This window comes from Camelus dromedarius, chromosome 3, assembly GCF_036321535.1.
Source record: "Camelus dromedarius isolate mCamDro1 chromosome 3, mCamDro1.pat, whole genome shotgun sequence".
Classification (NCBI taxonomy): Eukaryota; Metazoa; Chordata; class Mammalia; order Artiodactyla; family Camelidae; genus Camelus; species Camelus dromedarius.
The window spans coordinates 68,338,163-68,362,031 of NC_087438.1; the positions used below are offsets into that span (position 1 = coordinate 68,338,163).

At 35.1% G+C, this 23,869-nt stretch overlaps 1 long non-coding RNA gene across 1 annotated transcript; it reads left to right on the forward strand.

The window, feature by feature from the left end:
* Positions 1–1,047: 1,047 nt before the first annotated feature.
* On the forward strand, positions 1,048–22,563 carry LOC135320131 (uncharacterized). The gene is made up of 3 exons (XR_010379351.1): positions 1,048–1,282; positions 10,218–10,299; positions 22,354–22,563. It is a non-coding gene; the product is annotated as an uncharacterized LOC135320131 (long non-coding RNA).
* Positions 22,564–23,869: the final 1,306 nt, after the last annotated feature.

A 23,869-nucleotide genomic window follows, 5' to 3' on the forward strand; every position in this document is an offset into this window, starting at 1 on the left:
TCTGTATTTTATCTGACAATTCCAATGATAAGAAAAAATACCTGAAAAATTTCTCCATGATCACTCAACATTAGTAGAATTGTCTACTCATATTATCATAAAACCCTTACCCCACAAGCCATTCTGGCTGATTTCCTCCTACTTCTGCATTTCATTTGCCTTGCCTTTTATACTTACTTCACTTTTTCTAGCTGCTTTTTAACTGAGAGCCAAAGATCAGTTTTAAGGGCAGTCTCTTCTGTTATGTCACATGTTTCTATAATGCAAATGACTCTTTATGCTATTAATCTAAACTAGTATCAAGATAGTATGACATGAAATTTACATTGGATGATGTATGACTTTTTCTAGCATGTAAATATTTTGTGGCACCACTAACATCATATGAAAACACAATGCAAAATATAGACATGTTATATTAGTTTTCTATTCCTGCTTTAATAAATGACCAAACTTAGTGGCTTAAAACAACACAACGTTATCATCTTACAGATCTACAGTAGCAGTAGTAGCAGTGCTAGTGGCAGTAATAGTCAGACAGGGATCTTGCATCTCACTAGGCTAAGATCAAAGTGCCTGCAGAGCTGTATTCTTCCTTTGGAGGCTCTAGAGAAGAATCTGTTTCTTTGTCCTTCCCAGTTTCTAGAGGCTGCCCACATTTCTTGTCTGAGTCCCCTTACTCCATCTTCAAAACCAGCAACATTGTATCTCTCTGATCTTTCTTCATATTCAAGTGTTCCTCCGACCACAACCAGAAAATATTTTCTGCTTTTAAGCACCCATGTCATTAGATTGGGGCCACCCAAACAATCCAGGATGATCTCCCAAACTCAAAATCTTTCCATGTAAGGACTTCCCTTTGCCATGTGAGGTAATGTAACTATAGGTTCCAGGGATTTAGACATGGGCATCCCCGAGGGCCCATCACTCCGCCTACCACACGTGGCTCAGCCACAGCCAGCCACCGAGAAGCATTCACCATCGCATGTACTTTGTCTTGGCTCAGTCTGGCCACCTGCTTTGCCTTTATTAACTACTTCTCCCCATCTTTGTAATTTCTTCCTGTTTGTGTAACTCTACATTCTTCTCTGTACACCTCCCATCAGGCTTTTTTCCTTTTTTTAAAATCTTAGTTTCATGGTACAATTTATTAATGTATTAGGAATTTGCCTTTTTAAAAATCTGTCAATGTTTGTTAAAGTTAGGATTTTTCTGTTTATGTTAGAGCTCTGGTTACAAAGCTGCCAACAGTTTGACAAGTCTGACCAGTCTCATCTTTCAGGTAGGCCAATTTATTGTGGTGTACAATTTTGCAAAACGTAAGATTTTACAGGAATTCATATATGACATTATGAGATGCTTGTATTTTGTTTCTTTCTTTATCCTTTTCATGAAGGAGAACTAGAACATCCTTTCCTGGATTATCAAGTATCAACTAGAGGACAATGAATACTAAATCTGTATCTCCTTCCTTACAATCTGCACAAATACCAGTTTATAGTCTTCAATGATATGCTTGATATTTTCATTTTTTCCATTGTTACAAGTTTACTCGCATCTTAGAGTTAATTATTACTTGTGCCAACTGTGCCCTTCTTACCTAGAATCAATCACCAAATGCCTTGATAATTTTGCCTTTAAAACTCTTTCATGATGAATTCTAGCCTCTAATGCCATGCTCCCAAAGTGTGGTCCATGTACCTCTGGTGATCCACAAATTTATTTCAGGTCATTACTGAGATATTATTTAGTTTAGATACTTTTATGGTTGCCATTCTTTTCATGCTAAATAATATCAGTGTATTTTTTATGCTAGTATAGGGGAGGAAGAAGTTTTCCTTGACCCTCTCAGGGTCCCTGACTGGGTCTGAAAGCTAAATTGACAAAGACATATTGACAGAAGAAAAGAATGCAAATTTATTTAATATAAGTTTTATGTGACATGGAAGTCTACCTAAAGAAATTAAGACCCAAAGAAACAGTTAGACCCAAATATTTTTATGCTATGTTTAATAAAATATGATAGGTCAGAGGGTATGAAGTAAGTGCAGCAAACTGGGGGAAACATAGCAAGACCTGTTTGAATTCTTTTTGCCATCCCTTTGTCTTCAGAGATAAGGATGCTCCTTTCTTCTGGATATACGAAGGGCATGTGTCATATGAGGGTTCTATCACCTGTTTCAGGGGAGAAGGGCAGGGGAAAGATAAAGAGACCTTTCTGCTTCTGCAGCTTTCTCAGACTCCTTCAGCTTAAAATACTCAATATGCTCAGGTGTCATACTTTGGGGGTAGCATGTCCTGAATCCCATCCTTAGTGATATGAAATCAATTTTTGAAATAAAATTGCCAAAGTTTTAAAAGTTACTTAATTTTAAAAATTGTAGCACATAGTATAAGGAGTGTGCAAATATTTGCAAAAATTGTGTTGGTTGCATATGAGAGAATAAGAGCTAAGAAACTACATAAAACATAGGGTTTTGATTCCTTTCATATTGCCACATTCTACACCTCATAAAGGGCAACATGGAGACACCAAAGAAATACGGTTAAGATGCAATAATAAGAGGCAAAGTATGAAGAGTAAAAAGACTGCAAATGAAGTTTGAATATGGCAAAAATTCTTACTCCTTTCTTTTCTCTTTGACTCTTTTATCTGTTTGATGCTTTTTGAGATTCTTTCTCCTCTTCAGTGACTGATATGATTGCACTGACCTTCATAATGCCTCCTAACTAGGAGTTGATGATCCACTTGAAATTCATAAAGAGTCAGAAAGAATTTGGGGGCAAAAGAGGAAGCAAGCAGAATCTTTGGTTTTGGCAATTGGCTGTAGGGAAATGGAGCTATTCTTTTCCCCACCTCTATTCTCTTCTGTATCTCTCTTAGCCAGAATGTGCTAAGATTCCAAGGCTGCAGGTCTAGCATAAAAGTGCTGTAGAGCAGTTTGTTCAGCACATTTCACTCTCCAGCTTAGATATTAAGGTGACGCGACAAAAGAACATGTATTTGTAAACCACATATGTTCCAATCCATTACACTACATTTAAAGGTGAGATAGCCATTAGTGGTTAGGAGGCAGTAGTACACACAGTCTCTATTCTTTGCAATATAGCAAAGGTAACAATAGTACTGATATATTAGGGATTTGGGGATTCTGGTCATATAAACACTCTGATTTCACATTAGCAGTCACAATTCGCATTACTCACTGCTTAATTTTCAATGTCAGTGAGGTTCAAGTTCTTATTAATTCATTTTTAACTTTCTAAAAAGCCTGAATTACTAATTTTCTTCTTCCTCAGACAACTAATCCACATTTTTAAACTGGATTTACTGTCCACAGATTTTTTTTTCCCCCATCATACTTGATTTCATTATACCTGCAACTATAGATTCTTCCTTAAAATTTTGACTTTATCACTAAATCTTCCATTAGTCTTTTCTGCCCGTAGGTAAAAAAAATCATATTGGCATCCAAGCAATTCCACAATCATATTTTAATCTATTTATTCAACATAATCACCACATCATCATCATCATCATCATCATCATCATCATCATCATCAACCATGCCATGCAATGTTTACTGCATGCCTATAATACGCAATATGCCATGCACAATTGAGAACTACAGACAAGTATAAAACACAGTTCATGGCATATAAGAGTATTTTATTTAGATAGAAATTTCTTGTAAAATAACAAATAAGTTGGTGGGTAATATAAAACAAGTACTAAGTGAAAGACACAAACATCAAATGCTAGAAAGACTTGAAAAAAAAAAAAGATCAATATGGAAGCCCTTACATGTCTGAGTACTTTAATCACTACCTTCTCCTGTGAGAGCTCATTCCTCTAGCCAGATTAGCCTCCTCTCTTCTGTTGAACCATGAAATGTTAAAATACTTCTCAATACTGTGTTCATTTCACTTGGTAAGGAACTTTTAAGCCCCACTATCTTATCAAATTTTAATATCTTATTTCAATTTTTTAACTTAGATTTTCTAACCTATCAGTCAAAACATTTAATTCTACATAGATTTGTTGGAAGAAGTATGTACTGCCATTAGGTGAAACTAGAAGTACTCTTCTGGGTTACACAGCTTGTCTTTTTTATGATCATGTGAGAGAAAAAAATATGTATTTCCTTTTGATTTATGCATTTTGCACAAAATTAAAATATTTTACTAAAGCAACTAAGTTAAAATAGTAACTACTACTGTTAAATGTTTTAAACAGAATGGGCAATGGCAATGCATACATATGCATGATCTATATATTATCATATGATAATATATACATATCACATCATACATATATCAGACTATATTGCTCTCAATTTTAAATTAGAAAATCTCTGGGAGAATATTTTAGAACAATTAACTAGTAAAGAAATTCTCAGTTTTTGAGAAGGTACTTTTAACTTTGGTAAGTTTATAAATGACACTTCATTAAAAACCAGATTTTCACATTTCTTAGACTGCAGTGTATTAAAAAAAGGAAACTTTATTCAACTGTGAGAAAAAAAGAAGTGAGAAATTCAGGGACTTTTATTTTGCCATTCCCATGTTTTAAAAGCTGTATATGTTGTATTTCAGATGTCTAAAACTGTGTATTTAACTATGACTGAAATTCAAGCACTGCCAAGCATGACCTTTAAGTTTCAGTTTCTCCTATAACTAAAGAATATATTTTAAGTTTTCCATTTCTTATTCCATGAGTCTCAATTTAAACATCTAATGGTCCTGTTATGACCATTAGAACCTTAGAATCTGGACTTCTACATATCTTCTTAGAATCTGGACTTTTCCCTAAACAGAAATTAAATGAGGCTTCTACAAAGCAAGATAGTTGTTTGATTATGTTTGCCAATATTCTTGTGGAAGAAGTCAGTGGCAGGGTATCTAAGACATTCAGATTTAAATCCAGAAATAAAAAATTCTTGACATTTCATAAAACTGAAGCAGTTGATCATGGTTTCATAAAACTCACTGATTTTATTAGAGTATTCTCAGCTTTTCCAAAGTCTTGTTACTAAGTTTAACTGTAATGGTTCCTTTTGGACTACTCAGTGTAATAACCTGAGTGAACAGCCCATGATTTTAGTGTTTGCATCTAGCTCAAACTTTCTTAAATTTCTACTTTCTTTACCAATGTTAGTTCACAAGGTTGCTTTAAGTTAAAATCTTCAAAGCAATCTCATCATAAAATTTTAATCTTGAACTTTCTTACAAATTGTCTGTACTAAATTATTACATGAAACAGAGCTACCTTTACAGATAGAGAAGTGTAACTTATTCTGAATGCAACTGTTTAGTGATACTTTGAAAGTGGTACTTCCCTTTTCTTCTATTTTAGCTTTCAAACAACTTGGTGGGAGTTAGCAGAAGCATAGAAATATTACTGAGTTTCTCCATGGCAACCCTATAAATGACTCCTACACTAATTTGCTATGCCCTTGGGGCTACTGCTAAGAGAGTCGTGATAATGGCAGCTAGAGGCAAATCAACCCAGCCCTTGAATGCTTGACTAGCTTCAACTTTCTGGGATAGGTTTCTACTATGGTCTCCCCTGAATCAGTACTGTCTTACTAAGGGAGCACATATTCAGCATCTCTTACTGTAGTCAACTGGGAACTATTTTCTGGGAAAGGATATGGGTAATTTGGATGAGAAATGTTCTGGACTGTGTGGAATTGTGTGGCCACCCAGCCCATTTTTTTCCCCTTCTATGTTCTCTTTTTATCATAGGAGCTAGAAGCCTGGGAACTGTATTTTCAAGAATTCCTGTCATTATGGTCTCAGGGTGGACACTACCAATGAGAGGAACTAGTGTAAATTTCAAAGGACAGAAAAAGCAAAAGCTATTCTCATGGCTATGGCTGGCAATTACTAAGGCTTCAGCATCAAAGTTTCCTAGCAGCTTCTCAGTGATCTCCAAAGAATCACCTGCTTTAGTGCAGTGAGCAGTGAAATCAATGGCAATGGTTTCCTATAATTTGAGCCTTTCCTGATTTCCTAAATGGTAGAGTCTATTATAAGGGAAAAGAAGGAAAGGCTGCAGCAGGCTGCAGAGGCAGGTCTATTTGTAGATCTGTTGGAGGATTGGGAGGATCCTGGCTGATGATGACTTTTCTGTCTGTGATGCATCTATTTTTAATGCTGCAATGGCTCTCGCTGAACCCAATATCCGCACAAAGAGAAGTGATATCTTACATGTTTTCAAGGTTACAACTTTCAGTGGCCATTTGCATGCCCAGCTACTAATTGTAAAGCAGAGGCATTGTGCCCAAGTGCCTGGGACAGATAGTTTTTCATCCTAACACATTCCCAAATAAACTCTCCCCATATGGACAAGCCTGGAATTTATGTGTGGATCATCACCCAAATTTCTCCTTCCCTTTGGTGAGTCTCTCTTTGGGGTTCTTGATTCCTTTACTCAGTCAGGACCACCAAAGGACTTTAAAAGGAGGGGATTAATTCTGGATTCCTTTTCTTTCAGAGGCTCTGTATCAGTTGGGAGTTCAGTCAGGAAAACAGAAATAACTCCAAGTATTTCAAACAACAAATGGCTTAATAGAGGGGGTTAAAAAAAATCAGAAGGCCTCAGGTAGAAGTGAGAGAACACAATTTCATTTCTGAGTAAGGATTAAGCCAGAGATGAGCCTTATAGGTTACCCACAGAGACTGCAAAGGCAGAAAGAAACCTCACTCTACATCACCAAGCAGAAACAACCCGTTCTATACATGTTCTCAAAGTAAACAATAACTATTGCTGAAGTAAGAGGACTTCATAGCACCACTGTCACACATAGTTCATTCTAAACTTACCTGTAATTGAGATGACCTATCATGTTAGTCAGTGAGATTTACCCAAAGGCAAATTAAATTCTTACCTTTAAAACAAGAGGTAATTTTGCATCTTGGCTATGGTTGGGCTCCCAGGGAAACTGGGAAATATAGGTGCTATCTTCCCTGATGATCACATTTCAAAGAGATAGTTCTCAAGTCCTACAGAAAGATATTCCAGAATTATAAACCTAACAAGAGATTTATTTAGCCTTTATAAAGGTTTACATACATTTCAAAGAGACTGATAGAGTTTTTTTACAATTACAAGTTTTCTAAAGTAAATATCTAAGAAAGGGAGGGTAGGATATCTCTTAATTTTCTCAGGGAGAATTAGACCTTTATTTTAAATTTATATTCGCCCTTACATCTTACATATCAAGAACTAAAACATTTACATAAAATTAGCTGCCTTTTTCTTTATCACAAAATAGCACACACAAAATATCACAAAATGGCATCTCCCAATATCTGAGTAGTTGGGTTCTCTAGGGTGGCAACTATATAGAAGTCAGGAAAAAAGACTGTGGAAAGGCTGGATAAAGATATACGTTTATAGGTATAGAAAATTCATAAGGAAAGCAAGTCTCATAATTAGTAATCTATATAGATATTATTTTTGGGCAACTGAGCAAGTTAAATTATCTACACTCAAGTGAATTTCTGCCCATTTTTATTTGGCTAGGTAAGCAATCATGATCAAACAATAAATTCTACATATTATTTATCTTAGTTTAATAGTGAGAGCATGATTGTTTCAGTGAAAAATACATATACTAGATCTTGATGGTAATAAAAATGCCTCTCCTTTCCTATTGTAGAAATTCAATTATATATTGAAAAACCACAACTAGTAAAATACGAAGGCAGAAATGAAATAAATCACACAGTTATGTAGAGAGAGAAGTATCACACATTTATCTCAGGATTTCATGTCTAAATAACTAATATGTTTTACTTGTGCATTCAGGCTATCTCACATTCATGCTCAATCAGTATGCTTATCTTACTAAACTGTACTTAATTTTGTATTCCTGATGTTTGCGTATTTCTTGGCACAAAGATGATACCCAATAGCTGTTTACTGGATTAAATTTTAGAATGACTTTAGTTTTAGTTTATAATTATCCAAGGATGAATCTTGTCCTCATTTATTGAGTAATACTAAACTTTCAAACTAAGCCCTCAAAATGGTTAGTTTAATTTGCTGAAATTTTACAATATAAAAAGTAGCATGGAATCATATTTATACATTTTCTTGTTTATTCGTGTTCACTGTCACCTCAATCACCGCTAATGGTTACCATTTGTTGGGCGCTCACTACACACCTGGTAAACATTTTATGAATTCTTAAGTTGCACAACTCCGTATGTTGTGTTTGCTAGTCCTACCTCACAGCTGGTGAAACTTAAAGTAAGTAACTTGATTAGGGTGATACAGCTAGAAAACGGTAGGCCCACATTTAAACCCATGTCAGTCTGAGTACACAGTTCCTGCTCCAAAGTCTCTGCTTTTTTGCCAACACAGAACTCTGACTCTCTAATTAGGTCATGTGTGCCCAGGCCACACGGCAAGCAGTTTACATAGTACCAGCCAACGGAAGTTGCAGTTTCCTGCTTGTTCGAACCACTGTTGATAATCAAGAAAGCATAATCCTCTGGGTTGCAAATGAATCAAGGGGATCTTAGTGATAAACAGTCTTAAGTCAAAGAGGTGATGATAATGTCATGGTTTTAGGTGACCAGTTCATTTATGAGAGACTAAAAGATGTGACCCATGAGGGAAACTCTGTGAGCAGTTGATATGTAGGAAACAAAGTTCAGAACTTGTGGAAGGGCTTTCAGCAGGAATGCAAAGAGTTATTTTTCCCAAACAAATGTATTGTGGTTCAGGAGAATCTCCACAACATTCCCAGTAAGGCCTGGAATGAGAAATAAAAACTACAACCAAGGAGTCAGAGAAAATGTGAGGTTTAATTATATCTCACTGAATACTATGCAGCACAGTTAATTCAATAAACACTAGAACATCCCTGCTTCTGGGGATGAACAAACTGCTACATCGTGCTGGGCCAGTGCGTAGAGCTACACAGCCATGTCTGGGAGTCCTTGCAGAGGAGAGCTGCAGAAGGCACGATATCCAGCATCAGGGAGGGGAGGGGAGCCAAGGGAAGGGAGTGTGGAGGAAGGGAGAACAGCCTTTAGAGGCTTCATACCTTGGCAGGTTCTATGGTTTGGCTATGGAGACCTGGTTCTGATTACCTTATTCAAGCTGCATAAAAAGGGAAGGCATGCCTGCAGGCACAATCTCCCAGGGGTTAACAAATATTCCCTTAATGATTTATGGTAAGTTTTGCTTTGCTTATTGTCCCAAACTTCAAGTTCCACAGGAAATTATTTGTGATACCACTGTACTGTCTTGTCTAACTTTTTTGCATTACTGCTTTTCAGAGGTACTCAAAGCTTGTGTTGTTATTTAACTATTTATTTGTTCATATCATTTCTTCTCAATGGTAAACTGCTTGAGTACAGGACTACATCCCAGAAATCAACTCTCTTATAAGCAGGTAGAACATTCTCAGTAGAAGGCAGAACAACTAGCAGAGAATTCAGACATACTGGTCTTCTTTGTTCCAACGACAGCCCATGGGAGACATGGCAATGTAGCCAAGAGACTCCTCCCTACTTAGGGATTATTTTCACAGAAAGTGAAGGAAGACCACATTAATTCACCTTAATTAAGGAGAAATATTTTGTTTCATGGACATGATTCACAAGAAAAGCTAGGGTGAAATTTACCTTGTGCATTTAGAACAAATAATATCAAATACTACCACAACTCCTCCTGTGTGAGAGCAGACAGAGCTGCAGAAAGCTTTAATTTTCACATTTCCAAAACACTGGAACCAGAGGGAAAAGAGTGCCTCTCTCTCACCATTATTTCAGAAATCCCAGGGAAGTATTCACAAGTCCATTAAGGATTGTGAAGAAAGAGGCAAGATCCCAACAATTCGCTTTAGGCCACATGGATAGAAGGTGCAGTTCCTCAAAAGAATGGAAAGGCCAATGGGTGAATATTTGTGAGCTTTAAAGACATTATATTTTATATCTAATGCAGAATGTGATAAAAGGAGAGAAATAGTATATATTGAAAATGTGTTGAGCTCCTACTACATGTCCTATAAACTTTATATACATTATAAACTTGCTTAAATATCCATAAAAGATAAAAAATATGAAGATAAGTGGAATACTGGGCAGTACCTTTGCCATGCAAATTCTGAAACAGTGGAAGATTTATTATTAAGATAAAGAAATAATGGTATTTTTAAACCACTAACACTAAAGGTTAACATCTCTATTGATTTTAGGATTACTTCTCTCTCCAGACAAAACCAGATAATTAAAAAAAAGAATTCTGTCTGCAAAAAGAGTATTTGCCCAGTGCCACAGGTAAGCATTTTATATGCATTTTAACATTTAATTCTCAAAAAATACTAGAATGTAGGTATTTATATTTGTTAGGATATAGACTGAGCTATTTTAGCAATGAGTCCAAAATACACATTGACTTAAAAAAAGATACAGGTTTATTTCTTTCTTAAAGATATATAGGGTGATCCAGAATAAGTTAGCCCAAGAGGACTCTGCCAGACACAAGGTAGAGCTTGCACCTCTTGAGTCCAAGATGGTGCCATTTTCCAAGCCTAGCTATCTAGTATTGCTTTTCACAGCCAATAGAAAAAGGGAAGAAAAAAAAAAAAAAAGAAGGATGAGTGGGTTATTTTAAGGATAGAATCTGAAAGTTGCATGTACCATTTGTGTTCTCCTGTTAGCCAGAGCTGGGTCAGATGATCTCAATTAAGAATAAGTCAAGCTAAGAAATGACTCTAGCTGGGAGAGCAGGAGCCCTACTAAAACCTCAAAGTATGTGGTGTTCGGGATAGAGTTACCGTGAAGTTAATGTGGTGCTACTTTTAGAGCCTCGCACTTACATGTTCTCCTTCCAGGGCTCTGAGGGAGGGGGAGCTAGCAACATAGTTATTTATTTATTTTATATCCTTTTGTCCTAAGCACTTCCAAAAGATAGATCTGCCCCTGACAGGTAGGGCCTATCTATAAACAAATACAAGGAGAATAAATTCTGGAGGAAAATTCACAGTCTCTGCCCTCAAATAATTTCCTTTATTTTATCAATGAGACCCAGAGAAGTTAAGTAACACAAAAAGTCACATAGATTTGGAGCTGAAATCAGAACCTGGGTCTCTATGGCACAAAGACTTTTGACTCATATTTCTAGAACATCAAGTAATCATATCTTTCAGAATTTTATTTCTTCCTGACACTATCTCAGGAGAAAAGCTGGACAATCTAGGAATCACAAGGTAATTGGCTGCATTGCTTTGCCCCTACTGTTCAGATGATCTTGGGAGACAAAGTGAAAGTGAAAGAGAACATGCAAAGCTGACTTGACAGCCAGTTAGCTGGGGAGATGTCGCTCTCAGATCTACCCAAAGGTTAATAACACAGATGCAGTCAAAGATCTGATGGATAGAGGCTGTGAACCCCGTATCAATAACTTACAGCGAATGCCTGGAGGTGGCAGATGAAGAGACTTGTCATCAATTAAGCATGGCAGTCCATTTTTATAAAATTGTCATAAGGGATTATTCAATTTCACATCTTAGTTTGCTTGGGGGGAAAATCAAATAACCCTAAAGGTTGCATTTTAAAAACAACATTTAGTGAAAACTCTTGCTTCTGGCCTCATGTCAGACTGTCAAAGAGGTGCTATACAATTTGAGCCATGGTTTTCATTTTTCCATTTCTGATCCATGGTATTTTTCATACTTATTATTCACCTCACAAGTCTTAAAAAACATCTGACTAACAGTTTTTATTTTAAGAATTTCATAAGTTGGGGAAATATTTAATTATCAAGAAAATAACCTCAAAATTTGAATATGACTGCAAGTTGAATATTTATTCAGCACAGCAACCTGGAGTGTACATTTCTCAAAGTTAAATACCATAACAAAAAGTAGACACATGCTTTCCCTTTTATAAATTTTCTATTTATAGTAAATTCAGAAAAACAGTCTGCACTGTCTATAAGGGACTTAAAGTGGTCTGTCTCTAGATAAGCTTATTTAATTTCAAGACTGGATTCAAGGAGTTCCATGTAATTTGAGTTGAATTTACTGTGGATCAGCTTCATTATCTAACCTTCTATAGCAAAACTTAAAATTCTTGTATGTGTGAAATCCCTATGAATACCAGAACTCTTTGGTAGCACACTGGAAAATTTTTAAAGACCCAAAGTAAACTTTTTTGAAAGGTGATTATAATTGTAATGTAATCATTACTGAACTATAACAAGTTGTCATAGTATCTAGAAAACTATTCACAGTTATTCTACCATGTACATTTTCACACTTAGCATTGTACTGCTCTTTCAGTAATTGTTTACTATCTTAATATGACTGGACTAATACCCACCTTCCCAAAGAAATTATTCTTCTTTTGCACTGGATTAACATTATCCTATCTTACTGTTTATTTGTAGCAAGTTGTATCCAATTCTATACCACCATCCATTCAACTTCATAATCTATTTGATGAACATCACTAAAACAATTTATAAAGTTGACAGTAACAAAATGAAATGATATACAATGATATCAACTTGAGTTGGTACCATGAAAAGAGCTCAGAGTACACCAGAAAGTTGTGGGAAACTGTTGAGAATCACTATTCTATAGATAGTTACAATTAAAGGAAAAGACCATAGAATCCTAGAATTATAAGACACAGGACTTATTTAGGCCAACACTTTAATTAAACAGGCCATGTACCAAAAACTAGATTTGATGAAAATCATAAAATGAATTGGCAGCTGAATTAAGTTTGGACCCAGTGTTGTGTATGCCATAGCCAAGTGTTTTGTCTAAGATCATGCGGTTCCCCAAAATGGCATGGATAGAAGGACAATAGCAGTACTTGAATTTCTTTACTTGAATCAAGCAAATTATGGATCAGCATTTTATCCTCAAATTAAAACTTCTAAGCTAACAGCTGATTCTTTGTCACCCCCTCCCCAATATATCAGCCTAGAAGGAGGACTGAACCATGTAATTGCTGGGCTGAGAAAGCTGGCACTCTTTTAGATTCCAAAATATTCTACCTTGTAGCAAGTAAATGTAAATCATTTGGTTGACTGACTGACTGACTGACTGGCTGGCTGATTGACTGACTTACAGACTAACTGGTTGACTGACAGACTAGGGCTTCCCAGGGAAGGTCAAGGTTACCACCTCTACATGCTCCTCAAGTAAACTTCCAATGTCAAAGATAATTGACAAACCTGCTATCTAGAGTACCAAGTTAATGAATAGCTTTCAAGGAAATATTTTCTAAATATAACTGAAATTTCTTAAAATTTTTCTTAACCCCATCATTTTTTGTTTTATATAAAAATACTAATTAAAAAATTAAATTATGTTCAATGTCTAAGAATGATATTATGTAGTGAGTAATTCAACATCAACGTCTGATATTATGTGATAGACCAAATAGACACAATCTTGGGATAATATAATACTCACAAAAATAGTACAGCATTTATATTTCAAGGTTTGGATATAATGCAATGCCTTTTAAAAGGCAACTTTTCAATACAAACTTTAAAATTTATAATATCAAACTTTTCTGTCTAAAACTCACTGTAGCAAGTTGATGCACTTTATTCTGGCATTCATGATTTAGAAAAATGTTTTTTGCACACTTGGATAAATTAAACATCATTAGATAAACCAAACATTTGGATAAATTAAAAATCATTGCAGCAATATACACAGATCTTACATTCCTTTGACTTCCCCCTTATTTTCTAATTTCTGTATCTTTTATTTTATGAGAAGATACTAACAAAGAAAAGACAATAAATTACTACAAAAGACAACATTGATTCTTGGAGAGAAAGGATAGTGAAAATCATCTCTTTTATAGGACCAAAGAATCTCTTTATTTAATGTCATTTATGTGACAATGTAGTCACGTATATTGCTTGAGTCCAGCTTCACCTACATTAGGTAAACTGTGTCTTATAAATCCTTTTCTTAAGGAATAATTCTTACATGCTCATTTCCATTTCTTTTCTGCAGTTTCCCACTAAATTGATACCATTTGGAGTAAATAGTACAGTAAGGCATTATATAAATATGAAAAAATTTAAGTACTATGGTAAGGCATTATGTAAAATGAAAAAAATTTGAACATTAAGGTTTTAAAATGTATATAATGCATGGTCCTTCATATTATCTTTAGAATTTCAACATTTATGTACAAACATGAATGCTAAGACTGAAATGCCTAGGTTTTTTTCTGTTGTTAGATGAGAGAGTACTTATGGTATCAGATTCTACCTTAATCAAAACTGAACTAAAATGAAAAGCATCACTGCAATAAGCCATATGGCTGCTTCATTCTACACTGTTATTTTTAAAGAGCCAGCCTCTGGCATTTCTCCCCAGAGGAAGTATAAAAATAGCATTACTGCTATGCACAACTACATTGCTTAACCAGTCATTGTGTTAGCTGGCACTAAGTTCCTGAACAGCATAGTACTGCTACACAGGTCGTCTGGATGATTACGAATGGGTGGTCTCATGGGTCAGGGTTTAATTTGGTAGACGTGGCCTTTGTAGAGGTAACTACACAATTCAGCACCAATTCTGAAGGAGCAGGGATGAGAAGAGTTATCTTTTTCATGTGACCAATGAATCTTCTTTTAACATTACCACTGCTGTACACAGATCTTAAAGATGTAAATGAAAGATTCCATTTTATTGTATTGAGAATTATCCTTTTGAAAAACCACTTTTAGTCTGAAAGTACCTTCAGAAAGGATTCTACTTCTTGAAGATAACTGACTCAATTTCAAATGATTTAGTAGCCTTTAAAAAATCTTTTAGGGAATTTTTTAATGCTCTGTAGAGAGTTGAAGAGTGTGTACAGAGGAGGGTGGAAGTAAGCTGATAAAATGCTATTACCAAGGAAAGTCAGGCTAACTATGAACTTTAAATTTTGTATTCAGTTCTATGGCAAACATCACCAGCTTCTCTTATAGGTTATGTGCATTATAGATCTAGAAGTGGATCTCTATTTGGGCTCATGGGTGGGAGTTTGTCCTCTTATGTTCCAAATTTTCTCAGTTCTTCCCTATGGCACATCCAGCTTTTCTTCCAGACTGCTGGACTACCTGACCTTTTGAGACTTGAAGCCTAGTGCAAGATGCACAGAAAACAGTCCTGTATAGACTTCTTCCCTGGCTATAACTGTTTGAGGTGAAAGCCTCTATAATAAATCTCTATTCTACATCACTCATAAAGATTCCACTTCAAGTCAATTCCTGACAGATAAAGTAGTAATTCAGATATGAAGAAATTAATCAAAGGGATTAATGCCCAAACACTCTCAATAAGAGTCACTAGAAGAACCTAGAAGCATACTTCTACCTTCTTCGATTTGATCCCACACCCCTGAGTGCAGACCACTATAGTCCTTATTTTATTTTAGACACTATGCTACACAATAACACTGAGTTTCTCCAAAAGTAGAAAGAATATACCTCCTGGTAGCTACTCCTTCAAATATTCACTCTCAAGCCAACTAGCATCTTCAGTCTGCAGTGTCTCAGTCCCACTTTTCCCTGCCTACTTTATTACTACTTGGACAGACTGTCCCTCAGGCTATTTTAACAGGTGTTAAAAATTTATCAGAGATTTTTCTCCTGTGTATTAAGAGAGAAGTCTTTATAGTTTAGCAATTCACTGAAAACTTGTGAAGGAAGTGATGCCCACATTTTTTTTTCCTTCCATAAGGGTCACCCTAGCTCTGGTACTTCTAGCAGAAGCTGATTAGAACAATGACCACGTCTTCTGGTACAGCAGTAAATGAGCCACGATGTGAAAGGTGGCAGTGTGTGTCAGTTCTCGGAGTAGAAGCTACCAGAAAGCCATTTCTTTTTATTCCAGCAGAATTGGGTTTTGGCAACCTGGGCACTTCATTTCTCTTCCTTGATAGCTGTTTCTAAGTCACATGTCCACTGTGCAGTCTTTCTTGTTCCTTACAGTGTCATCAAATATTCAGTATTACAAATATTTATTGAGCACTTAACCACGTACTGGGCACAGAACTGAGCCTAGGCCTCTGTTGGGATGAGGTATGTGATGAGGGAAACCTCTTCAGTTTGTCTGAGGACATAGCATATGCTTGGGCATACTGACTACCCAAAGAGGAGAGTTGTAGTAGCTTTTGTTGAGATTAAGATATACACATATATACATACACACACACACACACACACACATATATATATAATAGTTTTATGCTGCTTAAAAAAATTTACCTAACCTGTCACTGCTGACATTTTGTATAATGTGAATAGGATACTTATTCTTTTCTCTAACTCTCAGTGTTTCCATTACAGCACAATTAATGCTGTGTATGTGGCTGGGGAGAAATGGTTTCCAGCAGCTCTCTAGGGTGTGCTTAATTAGATATGCTATGCCTTAGATTTGGGCTTTTATCTTACTCATTAAATGTACATTCAAATGATCATTCTATAGATGGCATTGTAGACTGAGAAGTCCTACTTAGGACATAATACAACAAATCAATTCCCTTTTTTATTCTTTTTCCATTCATCAGTACATCCTACCACAGTACAGTGAGACAGTAGTCAGCAACCCATTGTCAAACAGCAACAAAAAAGCAGTATCTATTACTAAATTTTTACAAATGCAAGTTTAAAACTAAAAGAAATCAGAATAGGGACTATATAAATGTCATTTTACTAAAAGACAAAGTTTAGTTACACACACACACACACACACACACACACAAAAGTGCAATAGTGTGCACTAAAATACATTCCAAGGCAGAAACTCATAATTATGTTTATAAGAAGACAGAGTAAACTCCTTCTGAGAATATATCCAACTTTGTTAGATTTTCTGAACAAGCGACTACAAAACAGTACATCTACCAAAAGCAGTGATGCCTAAAATGTTTTTACATCTTCAGGGGGGAAAAAAGAGCTTCCCTCCTTCACTATTCAGGTTAAAAGTACTTTGGATTCATTTTTCAATGTTGACCACTTAGCTCTTCCTACTAAATTAAGTACACATTAGTAGCTTTTAAACATTAATAATAAATATTTACCACAAAAACTACAAAAGTATGTTATTAAAGAAACCATTTCTGAAAGCACTTTAAAACTGTGGACCATGTGAAAAAAATCCATAAAACAAACAAAAAGATTTATATGCTGCCTGAGTCACTATTACTATTTATTTATTCATTTATATTTGTAAACTCAGCGCTTTTGGAAATGATTTAGGGCAACTTAGAAAAATACATAGTACAACATGCATATCAAAAAGAAGTAAAACTGCATTCAATATCCTGAAATAACCTATAATGAAAAAGAATATATATATATATGTATAACTGAATCACTATGCTATACACCAGAAACTAACACAACATTGTAAATCAACTATACTTTGAAAAAAAGAAGTGAAGAATTTGTGGCAAAGGTAAATAAGGGTAGACACAATGGAATAAATTCAAGAGTTACACAAAATGCATGCCCTGGAGTACAATAGCTAACGTTGAGCCTCTAATTTGGCACTGCCCTATCTATAACAGTAAAGCCAGGGGAAACACAACCAGTTCTTTGAGCCATCGCTTCTAAAATATGAAGATAAGCCAGTTTCTCAAAGAAGCACATTTTTTGCTTATATGGACACCAAAGATAAATATCTTCATAGACAAAGTGATATATGTTTTGTTTCTGTTACTGTTGTCAAAATACATACAATCTTAACACTCTACTGAGGAATAATTAAATATATGTAGTAGTTCTGCAATACTGAAGTCCAAGTACACCAGACATGGCCTTCCAGTCTTTTGCATTAATCCAACTACAGCTTTGAAAATACAAGGTGAGATGACTCTCAAACATTTCTTAGTTATTGACCACTTTGAATACCTGGTAGAAATAACAGATGTCAATTAAAAGTCATATGCATAATATTTATGTGCAATTTTAAGGTGCTCTTAGATCCTCCCTTATCCAAGGTTAAGAATCTCTGACCAAGAAAAAAAATGGATGGATTGCCTAATTTTCAGGAAATCCTTTGTAAATATTATTTATTTCCACTAAGATTTTGAGACATTAAACAGTAGTGTTTGAGGTTATTCTCCCTGATGAGACTCTAAGTGCATGTATTCTGTGCTGTGGCTTAAACCAAAGCCAGATGGGAGTTTTTGTTTATAGATTAAGAAGGGGGGAGAAATGGCAGCCCTTTATAAAAGGCAGAGAGAGAGAGAGAGCAAAAATGATACACACACACAAATGTCTAATTTAATAGAAGGTCTTTCTTCCTCTGCACTGAGACAGGACGTAGAAGAATTCTTGAAAGGAGGCCCTAGGGTCTCCACAGGGATTTCCTAGGAAATCATACCATCAGATGAATGCATAGCTAGTGAAAGTTTTAAAGGTTTGTAGCAAAAATAATCACAATAAGATTATCAGTCTAGAAAATATGTGCAGCTCATTTTAGTAATACTTCATGAATTTTTTTAAAAAAGGATGTATCTGTGTGTGTGTGTGTGTGTACTCCCCAGTAAAGCATCCATGACTATTTAATAGTAAAGATCATAGTACATGTTCCAATATGCATGTCAATTGCTGGATACAATGCAGTAAATTGTTGGAAGACATGGACCAAAAGCCAAAATATGCCTTTGGTTTTGTAATAGCTGATATGAAGTCATTCTTTCTGACACTGATTATATAATCAATTCAGTTGGTTCCAAACTTAAGAAAACACATTTCTGTCAACTGCATAGAAAAGAATGTGCATCTTTCTACCCCTTTCATGAAGGACATGTTTCCAGTTCAAGCAAGAGTGGCAGCAAGTCAAGATTTTTCCAAACTTGAATTTTTCAAAAAGTATTAAAAGTGTAAGTACTATATAAAAATCAATAAGGAGGTATCAACACTGAGTCCAAAAATCCCTCTTCTCAGGCATTGTAAAAGTGTGAGACACATTTAGAGAATATTCCAGTAACATTTTTAAGTACCTACATCCATCCAGTCAAGAATAGTGTCTAAAAATAGACTTCTGATTTACATGGGCCAATAAATTCCTTTTTAATTAAACTATTTTGAGTTTTGGTCACTTTAAATAGTACAGGCATAGGTAGCCATAATTAAGTCCAAGCCACTGAGATAAAAGACAAGATAAGGTCAACAAAAGCTCCACATTAACTAGTATTATCCTTAACAAATATTTCCACAAGGTGATGAATAATACACAGTTTGTTAATGAAATCATCATACTTTAAGCTAGCCTATTATTCAAATAGAAAAGTTGATATAAGAAGCTCAGATTACTAATTGTCAAGAACAGAGTTTACTAAATATTTTAGATGTCTTTCCATCCTCTATTTGCTTTTATAGCTCTCCAATATTTCCCCAACCAGTACTCTATTAAATTCTTTCTATTGAATTTCCTGGCATTAGTTCTGTTTCCTGACTGGACATTAACTGATACATTGCTTTGATGTCCTAACATCTCTGAAATTGGAATGAATCTTGTCATTTCTTGATGAGACAGCAAAACTGACTTATTTGCAATTGCCTGTATATGTGTCTCAAATTTTGTATAATGGGTGTCAGTTGCTTAAAGGAAAATCTCAGAGAAGACAATAGAAAACTTTTAAGAGACACTGCATAATCTATTCTCTTTGGTTGCAGCAGATATTATGAGGAAAAACATGTACACTGACTACTCTGAGACAAAACAAGATTCAATTTCATGTAAAGACAGTTTCTTAACCAATTTGTCTTGCTCATATTTTCTTTTTTTCTACATATACAAATGTGATTTATGATTAACGTATTTGCTAATGTCTAAAAAAGCCTTTTCAATGTACAAAAATAAAAATGGTATGTCATAGGTAAGCATTTAATCATAGTTTAAATTGGCAGCATCTATTTTTTTTTTCTTTTCTCATGATTCGTAACATAATGGAGCATTCTACAATTGATGGTATTTAGATTGGATGAAATAGAACATATGTATAGACCAAGCACTAGAAAGATTACTTCCAAGTTCAGTATAGGGATTTGTATGACTTTTTAGTTCCTTTATAACTCTACTTCCTTAATACTCTCTGATTAAATTATTATAATGTTAAAGTATTATTAAAGCAATTTTTACAATAAGAAAAATCTATTTTTAAAAAAGGATATATATTAAGTCAAAATGTGTACTGGAGGTGTATTCTGGATTTCTTGCTTACATGGCAGAGACTGCATTTAAACTTACTTTGCTAATGTTTATTTTCTATCACTTTCTTGTGTTAATTAACACATAGCCCTTAAATTAGCGAGTGCTTCCTTTTCTCATAAAATGTCAACAATTATTGACATTTCTTTGTTGTGGTTAAAATGCTTTGAAATGATGTTAGCTAATAAGCTATATTTAAATCGGAATACTTTCCAATAAATTGATCCTGATGAAGGGATAGGCCCCAAACCTTGGGTGTTCAACTGAGTATCTTAAGAAACAAGATCATGACAAGAATTCAGGAGAATACATTCTGGGATAATATACTCTGGGTTAGAAGTGATGATCATGGTGACAGGTTGAGATCTCTCTAAGAATATCCCTATTTGTAAGGATGAAGAGAAGGAAATAACAAAGGAAGGTTCACATGTATGGTAATTACAAAATTTCAGGCACTGTTTGAAGTACTTTACATTTACTCATCTTATCTCTCCAACAACCCAGTATTGTTATTATCTTTAACTTATATAGAATAGACCAAGAAGCCAGAGTTATTAGGAGAATAATATGTATAATTGCAGAATGTAAACCTTTACAGTTTTTATATAGATTGTCCCTAACTTTAGTGTCCTAGATGCCATGTGTCCTAGATGCCACAAACTAAATAAATAAGATTGCTAAAATTCTGAAAATCAGAATAGAATCTCTTTTCTGTTAAATCTCTTGGATGTAAAGGATCAAAGTTACTGAAAGGTGTGGCTTCACTCTATCAGTTTTATTGGTAAAGTGAAAGAATTTTTGACCTCATTTTTAAAAAGCTTCCCAAAAGCTCCATGATTAGACAAGATGACTCTTGCCTTTCAATTTTAGAGGTACTGTATATCCTCCTGATTTTGTCTCATCCTTGGGAAACAAAGCAATAGTGTATTTGAGCAGTGAAGTGACATACTGAATGCCCCCTAAAATCCTGAATCACCTGTTGTGTGTATTCTCCAGTTAAACACGGATTTACTAGAAAAGCCTATTGCTAATCAGAAGCTGACACAGTTTTCTTAACAGGAGAAGCTGAACATAGTAGCAGAGCAATTGTACCTATACCACTGAGGTGCCACATTCTCCATTCTTGTCAAAGTTCCCATTTTATCCTCTGTGGGATCCATGAAATAGTTTAGCTCTTCAAGGACTTATGAATACCTCTTTGATGTTTTCCTGAGAAGTTTACTATATGCTTCAAGACAGAACACTGTGTTAAGTTAGCTTAAAGGCCAGCCTATATACTATTCACATGCTGTTCTTTATTCAATCTGAATTAGGCTGGTAGGAGTGATGTCTAGAATGACAACCAGGTGTGTGGCTTACTATTGGAGAGAGAGGGTTTTGTATACTTTAAGTCTGCTTCTTTAAACATGATTTTTTAATAAGACATACATTTTTCCCATGTATTACCAGATACAAGGAATGTATAGTTTTAGAATAGGCTCTCTATCAGGGAGAATTAGAGCAAGGAAGAAGTATTTTTGTCCTGAGCTTTACTGCTCAGAGTGACTACTTACATGGAACAAATGTAGTTCAAACATCAGCCAGTCTCTTCTTCATTCATTTTAAGAGATAGGCTCTTTTTTATCTTACTGATTTTTCTCTGCCCATTACGGATCACTTCATCTTCCTTTGATTTGTTTCTCTTACCAACTTGGCACTTCACATAGGTGCTTCATTTCTCACTAATGGCAATTGCTGACTATTTACCAAATATGACATGACTACTGAATCAAAACTTTTTACATCATTATACCTTAATATTGGTAAATGCAGTTTTACACCCTCCAAATTCACTCTGCCGATAGCATTAAAAATGTAGGGAGCAACGAGGACAAAAATCATAATAAAAATGTCCAACAATACAATCACAGTTTAGATCTCTCCTAACACGATATGGTACAATAATTTTGCTTATCTTGAATTAAGTGAGGATCCCACAAACATCACTGTGGTTAATGAATATCTACACTTTTTCACTGGCATTTTTATTCTACTTGGTAATAGAACTGCAACAATAAAATTAATCCTGTATCATAACTATTCGGCCACTGAATAAACAAACCAAAGAAAACACTGATTTTGTTTATGTTCTTTTCTTTTTTAGATACTGCATCTGACAAGCCCAGCGTTCTCAAGGACAGTGATTGTTATTTAGCCCACTTTGTCAGTACTGAGTGAGCGGCAGAAAACAGATGATAATTAAGTACTACATCCCTGTTTTCCAATCTGTTTCTATTACCTACAGGAGTTACTGACTCCTTTTTTCCAAAAGATTGCATTTGTATTATAACATATTCTACAGAATATGTGCCTGTAGTAGAAAATAAAAATATATTCTTTTGTGAAATACGCATGCTTTGGAAAAATGAATAGTCAGATATAGGATGGATTAGGCATAAGAAATGATAAGAGAGAGGAAGCTAAACAAAATCTAAAAATCCAAGTGTATTCTATGATTTTTGTCATACTTGTGAGGGCCCCAGAAAGATGTACACATCTTATAACAGGACATACTAGTAGGAACTAGATGAAATACAAGATGCAGAATCGGGCATTGAGATTTTATTCAAATTATCAGTTATAGACCTTTATCTTTTTTGGCTTGAGTATATAACTACATAATCATTTACATGAATGAGGTAAGTCAATACTTGCTTATTGACTTCCTTTCTCATTCTTCTTAGTCGTTTTACTGTACGTTGACTGCTCTCCTTGAATCCCTACCCTGCCTCATGACTGACACCCTCACCTTGGCCTTCAAACACAGTCAGTCCTCTCCACTCAGAAAATGGAGAAAATACGTAATGTATTTCAGTTTCCATTTTCTCTCCGCTTCTGACAGAGACTCTCAAGAGTAATTGTCACCCATGCTTATCAAGCTTATGCCTTCCAGTAACATGTAACATGCACAATGTCAAAAAATATTAAAGGTAAGTGCAGTGATTTGAATTCAAGTTTATCTGACTGCTCAATTCCACTACTTACCCAAATTTCACATATAAAAAACCTGCTTTTCTGCCTTGTTTATGCTCAATTAATGAATTCTGCATCCACCAGTCACTCATACTTGAAATCTAAGAGACAGCTCTGACCACTCCAACTCCAGCAATACCCACACTCAATTTGTTTATGAATTTTGATAAATGGGTGGCAAAAACATGTTTAAATAACTCCCTGCTTCCATTTTCTCTTCCATCACCACGTGTTCAACACTTTCTAATCTCAGCTTTCTCTAAGTCATCTTTCATTCACTATCTGAGTTATCATTCTTAACTGTAAACCTTTACATATTATTTCCTTGAACAAAAATCTTTCAATTATTGTAATTGCAAACAGGATAAAGTCCATACATCCAATCCACTCATTCACATACCTATTGTTACTTCTAGCTGTATCCCTCGCCACTCAGCCCATGTCTTTTTGGCTTTGGATTCATTCCATCATTGTTTGGTATGTGAACATGCCAGCCATTTTTACACCTTCTCTTATTCTTTTGCTCATGTTCTTCCTTCTGCCCTTATTTTCTTCCCTGACTAGAAATCCAGTTCATCTCTATTCATCACTGATACATTTGGATTTGACTAGGTCAGTTATGCATCTATCTCTCAAAATAAACTGAC